The sequence below is a fragment of the Montipora foliosa genome, chromosome 13 (assembly GCF_036669935.1).
Source record: "Montipora foliosa isolate CH-2021 chromosome 13, ASM3666993v2, whole genome shotgun sequence".
Lineage (NCBI taxonomy): Eukaryota > Metazoa > Cnidaria > Anthozoa > Scleractinia > Acroporidae > Montipora > Montipora foliosa.
Genome location: NC_090881.1, coordinates 4,118,288 through 4,134,417, shown reverse-complemented (window position 1 = coordinate 4,134,417; position 16,130 = coordinate 4,118,288). Strand labels below are relative to the sequence as shown.

Below are 16,130 nucleotides of genomic sequence, written 5' to 3'. Positions count from 1 at the left end.
GCTGGCGTTGAATCCATCAGAAACAACCATCAAAAATTTATTGGACCCATTACAGAGCAATTGTGCATTTGTTGTCACAGCAACATACATGGTGTGATGCACTTATTGTGCGAGCAGTTTGCAATGTATCAAATATTACTATACATATAAATGAATCCATTGAGGGGTGGGCACCAGTAACTGTTATCAGTCCTATGAGCGGACAACAGGGAACTACTGTGAACATTGGACATCTAGATGGAAGACACTATGTTTCAGCACTTCAGTTAGATTATTATAATGACAGTATTTCAGGTTATGAAATCAGTGGTGTTACCAATGTCAACAATTACAGTTGTATTCAGAGCCTGGTAATAATCGATTAATTAATGATGGCCAAAAATGATGTGAGTGTCAGTAATAATTTCTACAAAGCAGTGGCAAAAAAGAGCTTATATGAGAGAATCTATCAAGCGGAAGAGCCAAAATCACTTGAAGAGTTCAGGGAAAAGAAAAGCGATGCAACATGCCAAAACAGATCTGAAAATATTGAAGCAGCAAGGGAATAGGAAAAGAAAAGCAATCCAGAACATATCAGTGACCTAAACAGAAAAGCATAAAACCATTTAAGGAAAGCTATGCAGAGCTCAAGGCTAAACCAAACTGAAACTTTTCAAGGTCAAGACTCCACTAGACATTCCACGTCAAAAGTGATTCAGTCTTTTTCGTGATAAGATAACACATGGCCCTGAATTTATATGCACTTGCTGTGATCAGTTACGGCTCAGATCACCTGTTTCTAAGTGTAACAGTATCAAATATAGTGATAAATATTTGCAAGGTTTGTTGGAGGAATGTATAACTGGCGCAAAAAGTGTTAATATTACTGAATGGATCTGCTCTACTTGCTAAACCTGATGACATTAACAATATGACGTGGCAACAAAAATCAGACCTTATTCAAAATTACCCTGTCATCTGTGCAACGAAATTTGAACACATGGTACAGCTCTTTATAGAGGATGTGTTAAAGAGTAATCTTATGCCTATTGGAGAAATGGTATACTTATCTCATAGGGTTGAATTCCAGCAAAGGGAATTGCCTCACATACATGCATTATTTTGGGTATCTAGTTGCATATGACAGCCCACCGTGCTGTTACACAATTATCCAACTATTAATGCTAATGCATCTTTAAAATCTTTAATGAGTTTACTCCTAAAACAGCAATAACTATACTATGCATAAAGAAAACTTCAGCCTGCCAATTTTAAACAATCGCGGTAACTTTCATATCCACGAGTAACGACAGTGGCACTTTGATTCCTTTCCTTTTCATATCACAAGTCCTGGGACAGAGCGATCAAAATGGAGGATAAAGAGTTTTAAACTGACAATGAAGGATAATCCTTCATTTAAGGAAGAGATCGTGTTGAGTTTGAACGATTCTTTCCAACGGTCTGTGGACTCCATACTAGAATGATACCTATAAGTGAAAATTCGTCGTCGAAGTTAAAGTGTCGTGAGGTAATCAAGGTAAAATCGTTTACGTTTACCCGTGTATTGACACTTCGGGATGTTTCTACGGGCAAAAGCTTCTAAAATATCAGCTTTTGATGCGTGAATATCTGCAACGAAGTTAGCTTAGGCGGCGAATCCGACGGAAAAGGCATTTATGGACGAAATTAATCGAAACATTTAACTTGCTGTTGGTTGCAATCCCAAGTGACATAATTATGATGCACATCTTTAAGCCTGAAGTTGGTACAGCCGAGGAGGAGTTCTTGTCCTAAAATTGCTTTCGTGATCTTATACCAATTCTTGTGAAGAAGCACCAGGTATTTCTTGAAATATTGCTTGGAGATTTCAATGTTTTCTCTTTATTTAACTTAATATAAGCGGTACACAGCTTTTAGAGTATAAATTTGTCGTTCTCAGTTTCAGGATATCGACGATCTGAAACTTCTAGGTAGTAACACAGCGCTGGTTGAAACCTTGGAAATTCCTTTGTGTAAAATCCTTCGGAAATGTTTAACAATTTGTGTGAAGGTTAGACTTAAATTAAGTGTTAATTATTATTTATACACGTCTCATGTTGTTGATATTATAATAATAATTATCATTATTGTTATTGTTGTTGTTATTGTTATTATTATTATCAATAAAGGGCAAAATTACTGAGTGCTGATTGGCTGAGACAGAGGGCATTTTTTTCTTAATCCAGGGCATTTTTGGTAATCAAGAGTACTTTTGCCCTTAATAACAAAGAGGGCAAAATTACTGAATGCTGATTGGTCAATGAAGAGGGTATTTTTTTTCTTAATTTTGCTTGAGAAGAGGGCAAAATTACTCGCTCACGATTGGTCGACCGCCAAAAATTCTCGCTTCTGATTGGCTGAACGTACGTCTTCCACATTCACTTGGTTTCTTCTGTTTGAGCAAAACAACTTCGTCTTCATCGAAGTTTGTCTTTTAATTCGCGCTGCATTCGCCAAAAAGGCATAAAGATTAAGAACTGGCTTTAAAAGATGATCTGAAATTTGAATTTTCGAGTGACAAGAAGAAGGGCAAAAGGTTTTTTTCGAGAAAAACTTAAAACTTGGATCGGCTTACATGGCGCCCGGCGTAGCGGGATTGTGTGGTTGAAAAACAAAATGATTCCTTTCGTCAAGGGCTTTCAGTTTACCACGACATCTTGCAGCTCAACAAAAAAGGTCACAGAACAATTTGCCATTGACGGGAGGAACGAGTAGCTCAAATTTGGTGGATTTCTTTGGACAAACCGTTTGCTATGTTTACGGATGCGTATTTGCAAGTGGTAAAAACCTCTACAGCACAGGTGAATAAAATAAATTGAAGCTTAACATTTGGTTTAATCGTTGTTACTGTTGTTCAGGAATGAAACTCGTATTTTCCTCTCGAGGGGATGTAAATAACAATCATCTATACTCGTTTTGGACGCAAAGAACAAGTTGACTTGCTTGTCTGTTTGTCAGTTGTTTTGCTTCCGAGCGAACGAGTGTTTCCGCTTAGCTGTCTGTTTTTCGAGGTGCCTCAACAGTGTTAAGAAAATTTTGCCCTCTTTGTTATTAACAAGTAATCGCATGGGTCCTCGTAAAATTAAGGATTAATATCACTCGTGTTTTCAGAAATTGCTGAAATTGCCCTCGTCGCTTCGCGACTCGGGCAATTTCAGCAATTAAGCGTAATTTGTCACCCACGACATTAAAAGGTAATCAAATGGTTTTCTCGCAAAATTAGGAAATAATTTCACTTGCGTTTTGACAAAACGCGCGTGAAATTATTTCCTAATTTCACTCGTCGCCATTTGATTACACATACTTATTTCATTGTCTTTCTTAAATTAGAGTATCTATTTGTACTTATTTTCGTAAGTTATTTGTAATAATTACAGTATGTCAGCTAGAAATGGTCAAACATTTAAAACTATTATAAACCACAAAACCTTAAAAATTATTATTATAATTATTATCATCATCATCATTAATAATAATTTTGGTAGTAGGCCATTTGGAAAAAACTGGTCACATGACTGACAGTTGGTGAACTTAAAGCTCGGACTTTACAGGGCTCGAAATTAACATTTTTAGTAAGGCGCCAATTGGCGACTGATCCAAAAATTTTGGTCGCCAGATCTTAACTTTTAGTCGCCATTTTTTTCACTGATAATTTTTTCTTCATTTTTCTGATGATCATGTACACATGGAATCTTCTTCATAGTCCTAAGTTGAGGTACACTTAAGCTTCTAAGACTGAGATACTAAAACTTAAAAGGAAGCCAGGGCTCGTAAAACATATCATTATGCATTACGAGGTAAATAATCAATGTGAAAGCAGCTTTAGTCACGTTTCCTGTGCTTCCAGTCCGCTTTTGTTAAGTTTCCATGTAACATCGAGTCTATAGCTTACATAAATAGACGAACCTGAACATAAACAATCACCAGTTTTCCATATTTTCAGCGCTAAAAAGCCAAGGCTTCGTTGTAAACTTCACGCTTCAATGATTGCACGTGTTGTTTAGTGCGCCCGCAATACCAGCTGCTGAATCAAACATGGCGCTCGATTATGAAACATGGAGATCGAAGAGCCAGAAGAGTCGTGGGTTTGTTTTGTTATTTCTGTGCGCATAAATCGTGCATTTTATCCAAAACTACGGTTGATTTGCCTTTGAGGTTAGAAGGATGAAGAAAAACGGTGAAGGTTAGTCGCCCACTGGCGACTAGCTCTAAAAATCTAGTCGCCGACGCTTGATTTTTGGTCGCATTGGCGACCAGTGAGTCGCAATGTCGAGCCCTGACTTTAGAAATTCCAGAAATGGAAATATTAAATCATTTTTGTCTTAGCCAGAATACAAATTTTCAGAGAAATACCTCTTAAGGTAAAGAGTGTATATGACCATTTAAATACTCAAAAATTCCATACTTTTGTGTACGAACGAAAAGCTTTTGCCCTCCAATGTAATTTTCAGAATTATGTGTCACAAACAACGCTCAGATTCCTACATGTACATGTATTTTTACAATGGGTCGAATGAGTGAGAATAAATATGCGAGGGTGGAACTTTTCAGACTTTTGAAGGAATAATTTTAAAGCGGTTTGAAAAGTTAGAAAAATACAAGGATTTGTGTAAAGATCATTGAAGTGTGACTGGGTGGCAAAGCGTCCTTTTCCCATACAAATCTTTGTAATTTCTTTCAACTGTAACGGGACCAGTTTAAACGACATGCTTACAAAAATCGGCATGGTAGCATATTTTGAGCTGCTCTTTTTATTTCTGGAAAAAAGCAGAATCATTGTGTCTATGAAAAAAAGGTCATGTGATGACTTGTTCCAAAAGGCCTATTGTAGCACATGCAGAAGAGCAAAGCAAGATGCCCACTAATGGTGTCATTTAGGAACTGTGGGAATATAGACCACTTTCATAATAATGGTGACCTCCTTTACATTCTTTTGTGTATATGTTAATTAGACCTACTGCCCTCATTTGGAAAAAAACATATTCATTTGAAATTTGCTCGTCGTAGTGAGGCTAGAAAGGCTTATTAGGGTAAACACAAAAGAATATACAATCATGTACACTGTATTATTTGGCCACCATTATGAAAGAGGTCAATGCATGTATGGATGATTTGTGATTTTAGGTTTCTTGGCTGCTCTCTTTGTGAGGCTGGCTAACTCACCTTGATTTTGCTTGTAGGCCTCAAGCTTGATCTGTGTTATTTATTATGTGACTTTAGACCAAAATTCAGCACACATGTAAAATGTTTTATATGATGCATCCAGAATAAATTGCCATTTAATGAAATTCAGTGATCACCCTCAGTCAAAACGTATAATAATTATAGAATAATTTATTTGATTCAGAAAAAGGCAGCTTGAATGCACTTTCCTTGATTATTATCAGTGGTAACTGGAATACTGCTGCTGCATCTACTACTCCTAGCACTAGTACCACTGCCAAGTAAGTGCTAATGCTACTGCTAGTACATACTCCTACTACTGCTGCTGCTGCTGCTGCTGCTGCCACTAGGATGAGTGAAAATAGATTAAAAGGAGTTGAAATAATTATTGTTTAATTTTAAGTTTGTAGAGAGTGTTGTATACGTTTCACTATACATTACATGTAGATGCTGGAAAAGCCATAAAGCACATCAGCAGCATTGTTAGGTCATTAAGAAAGCCACCTGCTTATCAGAAAAAGGTGAAATAAATTTGTGTGACTCTTTCAGTGGCATATAATGACAGTACAACTACTGTTGTTTATTCTATGTTTTTGTATACTAAAAGTACATACATAGTAACACGTGTCTAATCCTGTTTAGCAAAGAAACCTTAACATCAAGAGGAAGGGGACAGAAATCCCCACTGTATTCAAAGGAAAGTCATGGTGGGTATTTTAATACAAGTACCATTGCTTTTTGTATAATTTTATTTTACATTCATGACCCTTCACAAGTCATCTTTGCCCTGAAGCGATCTGATTGTTGAACTTATGATATTGTATTAAGAACATGCACCTTTAGGTAATTCTCTAGTGTTGGGTTAACCCATTCACCCCTAAACTGTCCTAAACCGGCCATTAACTTAGTATTTTACTCTGTCTAACGCCAGACAATTTTACTCATCAATGAAGAACCCCGAGGAGTCAATGAGTTAATGTACATGTAGTTGTAGTATTTATATCAAAAAACAAAAAACAGATACAAAAAGGTACAGTCTGTCTCTGCCCACAAATAAAGGCTAATCACGGTGGCCGGTGCTACACGCATTCCGTGGTTAAACCGATCAACTAATTATTTTAACAAATAAAATAAATAACAAAGGACAACAACTTAAACCATTAACAATAACCAATAATTATCAGTACAGTCACGATACAAGCTACGGCAGAATTGTAGGTTTTGGATAGATAATGTTCTTACTCCAACTTTGGTGAGCATTTTATTCTCAAAAATTCAGCATGTTCATTGATGTAGTGTGCTCAGGTGTTATCATCATTCTTGCCTTGGATGCAAATTAACACTCCAGAACCAAAGATCCAAAAGAAGATAACAACATTAAAGATCATGTTTTTTTTTTTTTTTAAATTTCCTCCATTTATTTATTTTACATTTACATTGTTCTGCAATATTTGAAGATGACGATGCTACATGTATTTGTGAAATTAAATAACAGGTTTCAAGAATAAATGGAGAGGGCAAGATAATTAATTACATGCCCTTTGATTAAATTACAGTTTTATTTAGGTTAAAAGAGAAAAAAGAGAAGTATTAACTCTATTACTATAAAAAACTATGAAAAATATATAAAGAGAGGAAAAGAGAAAGCACAGACACACACAAATATATACTGTATATAATTGCCAACGAGTCAGGCCTTCTGAAGACAGAAGGCCTGGCGAGGCGGCAGCTTATAGAGCCGCGAGAAGATTTTTAGGCGGACGAAATCTCAGAAGCGCTTCAAATTTGAGTGTAATGTAGACCAAAAGCTGTAATGTAGACCAAAGCGATCAAATATTGACCGTAGCGATAACCAATGAGAGTGCCGCACGAGTATGCCGCGTGATGTTTGCAGCCGCCAGATCACGCAAGCTTGGCTCGTTGGCACTTTAGCGACAGCTATAACTAGTTATATATATATAACATTGGAGAGTCGGCGTGACGATGATTAATACTGAGCAAGATAATAGTTGAAAAGTGCTCTTTTGAATGATTTTTTAGTTGTCTTTTCACGTATATTAGATAAGGGAATGACATTCCAATAGTAACATCCTATAACTGTTAAGCAGAATTTTCGTATATTTATTCTAAAGCTACTAGGATTTAGGTGTTGCAGGGATGCACTTCTTGTATCATAATTATATTGCTCAGATACAAAGGTCAACGTGAAATTAGATGGCCTTTTATCTACTAAGTCACTTAGTAGTGATCTGATCATAAATCAGTTGGCAGGTATTTAGCTTAACAATGTCAGGGAGCTTAATTAGGCCAGGGTTTACATTAATGAGGCGTATTATGATCTCGAAGTGGAACATTATTAATAACTCTTACAGCTTGGTTTTGCAGCTTTACCAATTGTGATACTGGAGCTTCGTAATTATTACCCCCAGAATGCAGCCGTAGTTTAAATAGGGGTAGACATAAAGTGCGTAGTAGATACTTATCAAAGACTGCTTTGTTACATGTCGTTTCAGTTTTGAGATGATATTTACACTTTTGCTGATTTTACTTTAATATGGTCAATGTGATCATGCCAAGACAAAAAGCAATCAAGAACTAATCCTAAGTATTTAATATTGTACGACTGCTCAAGGTATTGGTCGGCAATTTTTAGAGGAGGGTGTAAGTTAGAATTAACTTTTTGTCTCGGTTGGAAAACTAGGTATTTTGTTTTACTTAAATTCAGAGTTAATCTGTTAGAACAAAGCCATTCATAAATTGCTGGCAATTCAGAATTTATTAACTGTAGCAATAGCTCTAGGTCCTTACCAGCCACAGTCAGCGAAGTATCATCGACAAATAGTCTTATGGAAAAGTAGTTAGTTGCATTAATAATTACCGGTATATCATTTACATGTATATAAACTAGAAAAAGAACCGGACCTTTTAAAGATCGACCCTTGGGGTACTCCTGAGTTTATTTCTAGGAAGTCAGATTCAACGCCATTAACAAACACTTTTTGCTTCCTTTTGTTTAGGTAAGATCTAAACCACTTGTTTTCAATGTCTCGTATGCCATAAACGTCAAGTTTTGATAATAGGATATAATGGTTGACCGTATTGAATGCTTTACTTAGGTCTAGAAATATGGAAATGGCATAATTTCCTTCGTCAAGGGCTTTTGTTATCTCAACTTTAAGGTCTACCAAGCAGTCAACCGTGCTCATGCCAGATCTAAAGCCATATTGATTTGGTACCAAAATATCTTCATAGGTGAGATAAAATGATAATTGGTTAAGAACGCATCTCTCAAAAATTTTACTTAGTGCTGAAAGGACTGATATGGGACGATAGTTATTGCATGAAGAACGAGAGCCTTGTTTAAAGATTGGTATAACTTTGGCAATTTTCAAGTTATCAGGAAATAGGCCATGTTTAAGTGACAAATTTATGATATGTGTCAGCGGTTGAAATATTTCAAGTGCAGCAGAGGATAATAAGAGCGGATGTACATTATCATAGCCAAAAGATTTCTTTGTGTCAATACTTTCTAATAGTAGATAAACCTCGGTTTCATTTACTTGAGCGAAGCAAAAGGTTGATTTTTTCCTCGTCATATAGGTTGAGTAGTGGCGATCTGCTTTTGGCAATTTCGATGCAAGTTCAGTCGGAACATTACAGAAGTACCTGTTAAATAGCATTTGATATTGAAGATGGATGCTGGAGATCTTTATCCTTAACTTTCAGATTGTCAATGTTCGAGGATGGCCGCTTTTTATTGATTATAAGGTTAAATTAATTAAATTAACATTATCCCACATTTTTTTTGTTTTTGCGGAGTCCTTAAGTACACTATCGTAATATAAGGTTCGAAGGGCTTTATTAAAGATCATGTTGCTCCATTTCAGTGGGCCATATGGTTTTAGACTGAAGATCGAGAGACTACAGTTCATTACAGTTTTGCTTGATGTTTAAGCAGCAGTGAAAGATAGACCTGAATATTTCAGGGCTGAACAGGATTTGAACCCTGACCTGAGCGTTGCGGTTGCAGCGGTATCACAGAGGTCAGTTATTACATCCCATTCAGGCCTAATTTTTTCAGTTCAGGTCTGTCTTTTGCTGCTGAAAGCATGAAACAAAACTGTGATGATCTTTCACTCATTTGGTTCCACAGTTCAAGTATGTGCAATTCATATATATTACATGTACATGTCAAGGTTTTGGACTATTGGTAATATTTATTGGTTTTGGATCAATATAATTATTGTTAATTAAATTAAAATGTTCTGATAGCCAAAAAACAATCAGATTCAAGATGATTGTAGAAATGAGTGCAGCAGTAAATAGACCAGCAGGTACATGTACATGTAACAATGAATATGTGTATAAATGCAATACTTACCAGTACTGATGCAGTTGCTGCAAAACGGTATCTTATCTGAGTAAAAAATCAATCACGTTCTTACACCAGTGTTCAGAAGCTGCAAAATTGGTGAAGATGTTAAACTGTTTGGGTGTCAAATGTTTAACCAGCAATGTGTGGTGTATAATTATCAATTTGATCTGTGCAGTGCAGAGTACATCAGTTACACTTAAGCCAGCACGTCATTAACATATTGATGAAAACCACTGGTGCGATGCTTTATTAAACCAACTGAGCTATGCATGAAGCCACTGAGGATCATAGCTTCACTTGATTTCATATCTGCAGTTCAACATATATTTCTTTATTTATTTTTATTGAATACACAACAGATGTTTACATTACACTTGAATTCCAATAATGAAGATACATATAAAATGAAAAAGAAAACAAATACAACTTATAATTATATGACATACAAGCCAAAACAGGATGTAATAGGCAGCTAATCGTATACTGACATGCAGGGGATTACTGAGTGAACAGTCAATAGAGGGCGAATAAGGTAAATTGAATCATGTAAATTTCTCGACCTTGTATTTAAAATTAATATTATTAACAAATTCAGACAAAATAATTTGAGCTCTCTTTTAGCTTATTTGAATAGGTGTCATATGTCATGTATAAAAAAGTAAAGTTAAACTTTCTCACATTTCCATGCCCAGCAAGGGTTTGCTTGAACAAGCCAAACACGATTTTTTTAGGTTCTGGATTAAAACTAGTTTTGTTTGTGGCATTAAACCACCCCACCACTTGACGAGTTCAACACATGATTTGTTTCATGTATCATTACATTCATTGGTTCATTCATCACGGGAACACTTGAACCCACAAATGACCAACAACCAACATCAGTTGCTTCATTAAGCTCAGTTGGTTACAGCGTCGCACTGGCATTTTGAGGTCATGGTTCAACCCCTGTTCATTAGTCCTGAATTTTTCAGACTTCTCTACGCAATTGCAAAAATTGCGTTCATAACTGCGAGGATCATTATAGCTCCACTTGATTTCATATCCGCAATTCAATACATGTACATGGTTCATTTCATACATGTATATCATTTCATTCATAGAATTAAAACTGTTGGCGACCTTACAAGTAACTTTTTGGTATTGAAGAAATGCAATGGAAAACTAGTCTGTCTAAGTTACCAAGCTTGAACACACAATTGGACACTATCCACACAAAACTTTTTGTTTAATTTGAACATACTTTACATGGCGTACTTGTTAAGTACATGTACAACACTATAAAAATATGTGTTAATCGTTCCCATAACCTCACACATATAAATCACGGTAGTTACTAGGTTAAAGATTCTTTTTGTTACTTTAAAGTGTTGTCATCACAGTCTGGGTGACAGTGAAACGTTGGGTAACACTAATGTATTCTTACATGTAAAATAATTAATACTTCTGTCAGTATCTTAACCCTCTTGGATAAATCTTGATTTGTTGGGGGGATAATTGACATTGCTATTTCCAATTAAGTTTTAGGGAGTTTTAAACCCATTTCAGCAATATTGTTCTTAGCCAATAAATGTATTGTTAGCAGTTTCCCTATTCTTTGTTGCACGTAGGATACACTGTAATGCAGAATCGTTATTACTTAATATTGATATTCCATGTTTAATAATATACATGAAAAAATTACTCGATTCTGATTGTCTGAGAGCAGTGCAGTTCAAGTGTAACGCAGTGCGAAAAAAGTGTAATACCAGTGTAAATTACACATCGAAATTCTGGATTATGATTGGCTAAGAAACAATACGCTTTGGTCAGAACCAATGAAATGTTTTGTTTCCAAATTAAGCGCGTGCCTTGGATGGCGCAATTTTTCCCTGATTCAGGGTTCACCTTATCAGGCGGTAACCAGTAAAATTTACCGCTTGAAAAAGCACTTGTTACCGCCTGCAAACACTCAGAAGTCGCTTATCCTTTGCAGAACGTCCAACATTAAACAAATGCTTTACCGGTTTGAAAAGGTCCCTTACCAGTTGTGCTGAAAACTAGGGAAAACCCTGCTGATTGCGTGATATATGTGCGTTTCTTCTTCTTTTACATCTCGATTTTTTTCATATAAATTATTAATAAGTAATCACATGATTTTTCGCATGCAATTTGGAATAAATAATCAGGAATATTTATTTTCAAAGACTACAAATTGCACTAGCCCTACAGGCTCGTGCGATTTTGGTCGTCTTTGAAAAAAATTGCTCATGATTATTTATTCCAAATTACGCTGGAAATCACAACATGTGATTACCTAATAATGAAGTTGAAAGAGAGGTCTTCTATTGACCAGTATTATCACGGTTGGACTGGATCAAGCATCAAATAGAGGCTGATGCAAAGGAAAATAATTTGCATTCCTCCGCATTAGCCTCTATTTGATGCTGATTCCAGTCCATCTGTGAGAATATGAAACTTGTCTATTTATTGTAATGTTACCAAACCAACAAGACCAAAGTAATTACACACCAGAATATTTTCTGAATGAAATACTGTACCTGTCAATTAACCATAAACTGGAGTAATATATCCTAGTCAGAATGCTAGCCAATCCAATGCAGCTGCTGCTGCTAAGTATGGGAAACCTACATGTAGAGTGACTAAGTTGCAATAAAATTATTGGTCTTAGTCTTGCATCTGACTGGTTCAAATATTCATGCAAGTTTTTTTAATCCCATTATACATGTAGATCAAACTTTAAACACTAGTCTTGTCTATAATTACTCTCAACAAAATTAGAATCAACTGGGAAGCCCTACAAAAATGTTTATTAATTAAATATTTTCCAGTGCTAATTAGTTAATTTTTTTTAATGGTACACCTGCCTTTTGTACAGTTAGGAAGTGTCAGACTATGAAAGTCAAAGATGAAAGAAAATAAAAGAAAAGGAGGTGGAGTAGTTGAAGACACGTTTTGTAAGTACAATGTACACACATCTTGACAATAAAAAAACTTTGCCAATTTCATTTTGCAATAGCCTTTACACAGCATTAGGACAGTTGATGGAGCATCATAGGCGCCTTGACAAACAGGAAATGTTTGCCATTTAAACAACATCAAACAAATTGTTTGGTGACCAAACATGCTCTTTAAGTGAGTGGCCAAATGGTTAAACATGTTTGATCTAACTCAGATCAAACTCCTCAAGTTCGCCCATCAAGCATGAGAACAAAAGAAATGTTTTTGTTGTTTTTGATCGAATATTTGATGGCCTTCAATTTTTATCAAAGAGCACCAAACAAGGTGGCCGAATGGTAAAATGGTTGGTCACCAAACAATATTCGATGTTGTTCAAATGCCAAACATTTCCCGTTTGGCTTGGCCCTAAGACATTCCCATTATAACCAACAAAGTCAAAGTAGCTAGCACACGTTGTTAAAGTGCCCCTGTGACCAAAAAAACAATTCATATTTTTCTTTGGATTTCAAAACTATGTTAACAAAACACTAAGTGACCCACGTTTTAAGCCTTGATTTCAAAAAGACACCTCTTTATTTTAACTGTAATTTTCCTATTTAATGGTCCGCCATTACTAACATTATCTTCTTGAGAGAGCTGGATCAAGGAGAAAATGACGTCAAAGGCTCACTAGTTTAAGAATGCAATACGTGTGTACGCCGCAGAATTAATATGCAGCACGGGGGTTTTGGGCTTTTAGACTTTTAAACTCACGCTTTCCATATATAATAAGCTGCGTTCACACGCTGAAATTTTAAGCTAGTGAGCCTCTGACGTCACTTTTCCCTGGATCCAACCCTCTGAGGTCCAATCAGTCAGTTTTGAACGTGAGTAATGGCCGACCGTGAAATCCAAAACTTACACTCAAAGTAAACGGCCTTTGGATAAAAATCAAAGCTCAAATTTTTGCCAGTCAGGTGTTAAGCAAACACTTTCAAAATCTGAAGGAAAAAAGGAAGTGGTTTTTTTGATCACAGGGGCACTTTAAGACAAAATCATTCTCTTTATGTATAATTATGTCAAGTTACTGTTACAGTATTATAAATTGGTTATTAAACCCTGACAGGAAATGTTTGCTCTTCTGTTTGAAGGTTCCAGGAGATCAAGCAATTATGGTTGGCCTCCTCTACTTGAAGGCCAAATATACATTTTTGTGGTCAAGTCTTACAAGTTTGGCATTCTTTACAACAGCAACTCAAATAAAAGTTTGACGAAAATAATGTGCAAAGAAAAAGGAAAGAATTTTAAGAAAACAACTAAACCTTTGAGTTTATAATACATGTTTCAATAGAAACGTCTGCCATCAGTTAGTCAGAATACAAAACGATGGAAGCTGAATTTATAATAAATAGAAAATGATAATGTGTAAATATAGTAACAACTGAATGAAGTATAGCGTGAAATTAAAGATAGATTTAGATTGACATAGTGTAATCGTTGATTCAAAGAGGGTTGTTTCTCTAAATACAAATAGCCTCTTTTAACTTGAGTTGAAAACTGGTGGAGACGTGATCTAAAATGCGAAAACAATTTGCTGATTATGAGGCGTGACAATGTTCAAAATTCTGCAGGTGTTTGATGTTTGTATTCTGACTAACTCAGAAGATGGCAGAAGTTTCTTTTGAAACATGTATTATTTTATGGCTCTGTCTCACGAGGACTGGGAACTACAAAATTCACGAATTTGATTGGCTAAAATCGATATTGACCGCGGTCTAGATTTTCCCATCTAGACCGGTATCTAGACCGGTAATGTTTTGCGGTGAAAAGATGCAAACTAACATGCAAAAATATTGAGTATTTTCTTCTACCAATATTTATTTATGGAAGTGCAAAACAGCATGATGACAAAAGAGAGGATGACGAGCAAACTTTGACAGAATTAAGTTCAGCTCATCGCCACTCATCGCCGTTCGCAAGCAAAATGTCAGTTAGTACAAACCAGTTACATTAAATGAATTAAATTGTTATATACTCGCGACCTCGGTCAAGATTCTCCCATACAGACTAACTATAAGCTCGGTTAATAAGAGCTAACTATAAACTGAAAGGTTTTGTCGTTTTCTTTGAAGTCTTTATTTGTCTGCTACTATGACGACCCAAAGAAAGGGTAATAATGATGTTTAAGTAAAGATCCAATGTCATTTAATCAAGTTTTGAAATCGAATAAATTATTAAGGCTGTTGTTTTGTGCCATTGCATTGGCATTAAAATGAATTTACCCATAGTCATTATTTATTAATGTTTATCAAGAATTAATGAACAATGAAATGAATTTAAATGAAATTGTTATTTGTTAATGGTTATCAAGGTTATAAGCGTATTTTATCAATGAACTGAACAGTGGAATAAATTTGCATATTGAATACTGAAATGAATTTACCTCTACTTATTATCTGTTTATAGTTAGAAGAGCATTTTTATCAGTGAAAATAAGACTATCAAACGATGACCTCAATTATTAAGATGTACTTTATTCGTATTTGAACGATTGATAGAATTGTATATTTGATAAACTAAGCATAATATTTGAGTATCGTTTTGCGAAGAAAATGTGGTATTTCATATATAGAGGATATTACATGGCCGCGCGGAGATACGAAATTTCTCTTCGACTGTCGAATGAAAAGTATTTCAGTCGAGTGAGTGCAGCGAACGAATGAAATATTTTTCAACACGAGAAGAGAAATTACGTATCTCCAAGCGGCCATGTAATATTCTTTTTATAAACACAAATGAAATACTTAATCATTTCACGAAAGGCATCGAAACGCGCGATTTTTATATGTAACCATAGCAACAGTGATATTTTCACGTGTGAAAATAACATGTTATCTTCACGTGTGAAGATATCATGTTTTTGCGCGAAAGCTCACTTGGTATTTCATTGGTGTTTATATAATAAATCTATTTACTGTAACAAACCTTGATGTTGTAAATAATCTGCTTCCATTAAAAGTCATGCCAATGGAGGTATCCTTGTCAAATGTTTCTAGGGATTTTTTTTAAACCAGGTTTTTGCGTGGTCACTTAAGTCTTCATTTTCAATTATAATCTGCAATTTTTTTTAACAGGGTCAAACCAGTCCCCCTTTTTCAATTTTCAAGGTTTTTACAGGGTCAAACCAGTCTCTCTTTTTCGATTTACAAGGCTTTTACAGGTTCAAACCCCTGTCTGTTTCATGGATTCACAGGATGTTTACAGTGTAGTGGAAATATTTACAGGGAGTTTACAGGTTGGAATAAGTCTGGTGTATGCCATTTACATGGTATTTACAAGATTATGGCCTTGGTGTGTTCGCAATTTACATAGTTTTTACATACTTTGTCCGCAATATTTACATCTTCTTTGCAGTATCTTCTAAGATCTGCAAAAGGGCATTTTACCTGTAAACTTTCATTTACAGCGTTTTCAATGTAATTTACATGCTATTTACATGTTATGATCTAAATTTGCATGTGCATGTAAACTTATCGATTTTTCCAGTGATCTGTTCTGGGGTGTCTCACGTTGGTATAAGCGATCACAGCTTAGTCTAGGTATGCCGTGAAATTTCAATTCCTGCTCCTTCAAAGTA

At 35.5% G+C, this 16,130-nt stretch overlaps 1 long non-coding RNA gene across 1 annotated transcript; it reads left to right on the top strand.

Moving 5' to 3' along the window:
* Positions 1-5,827: 5,827 nt before the first annotated feature.
* Positions 5,828-15,534, top strand: LOC137983876 (uncharacterized). Its single transcript, XR_011119045.1, has 3 exons — positions 5,828-5,888; positions 12,440-12,510; positions 13,645-15,534. It is a non-coding gene; the product is annotated as an uncharacterized lncRNA (long non-coding RNA).
* The last annotated feature ends 596 nt before the right edge of the window (positions 15,535-16,130 follow it).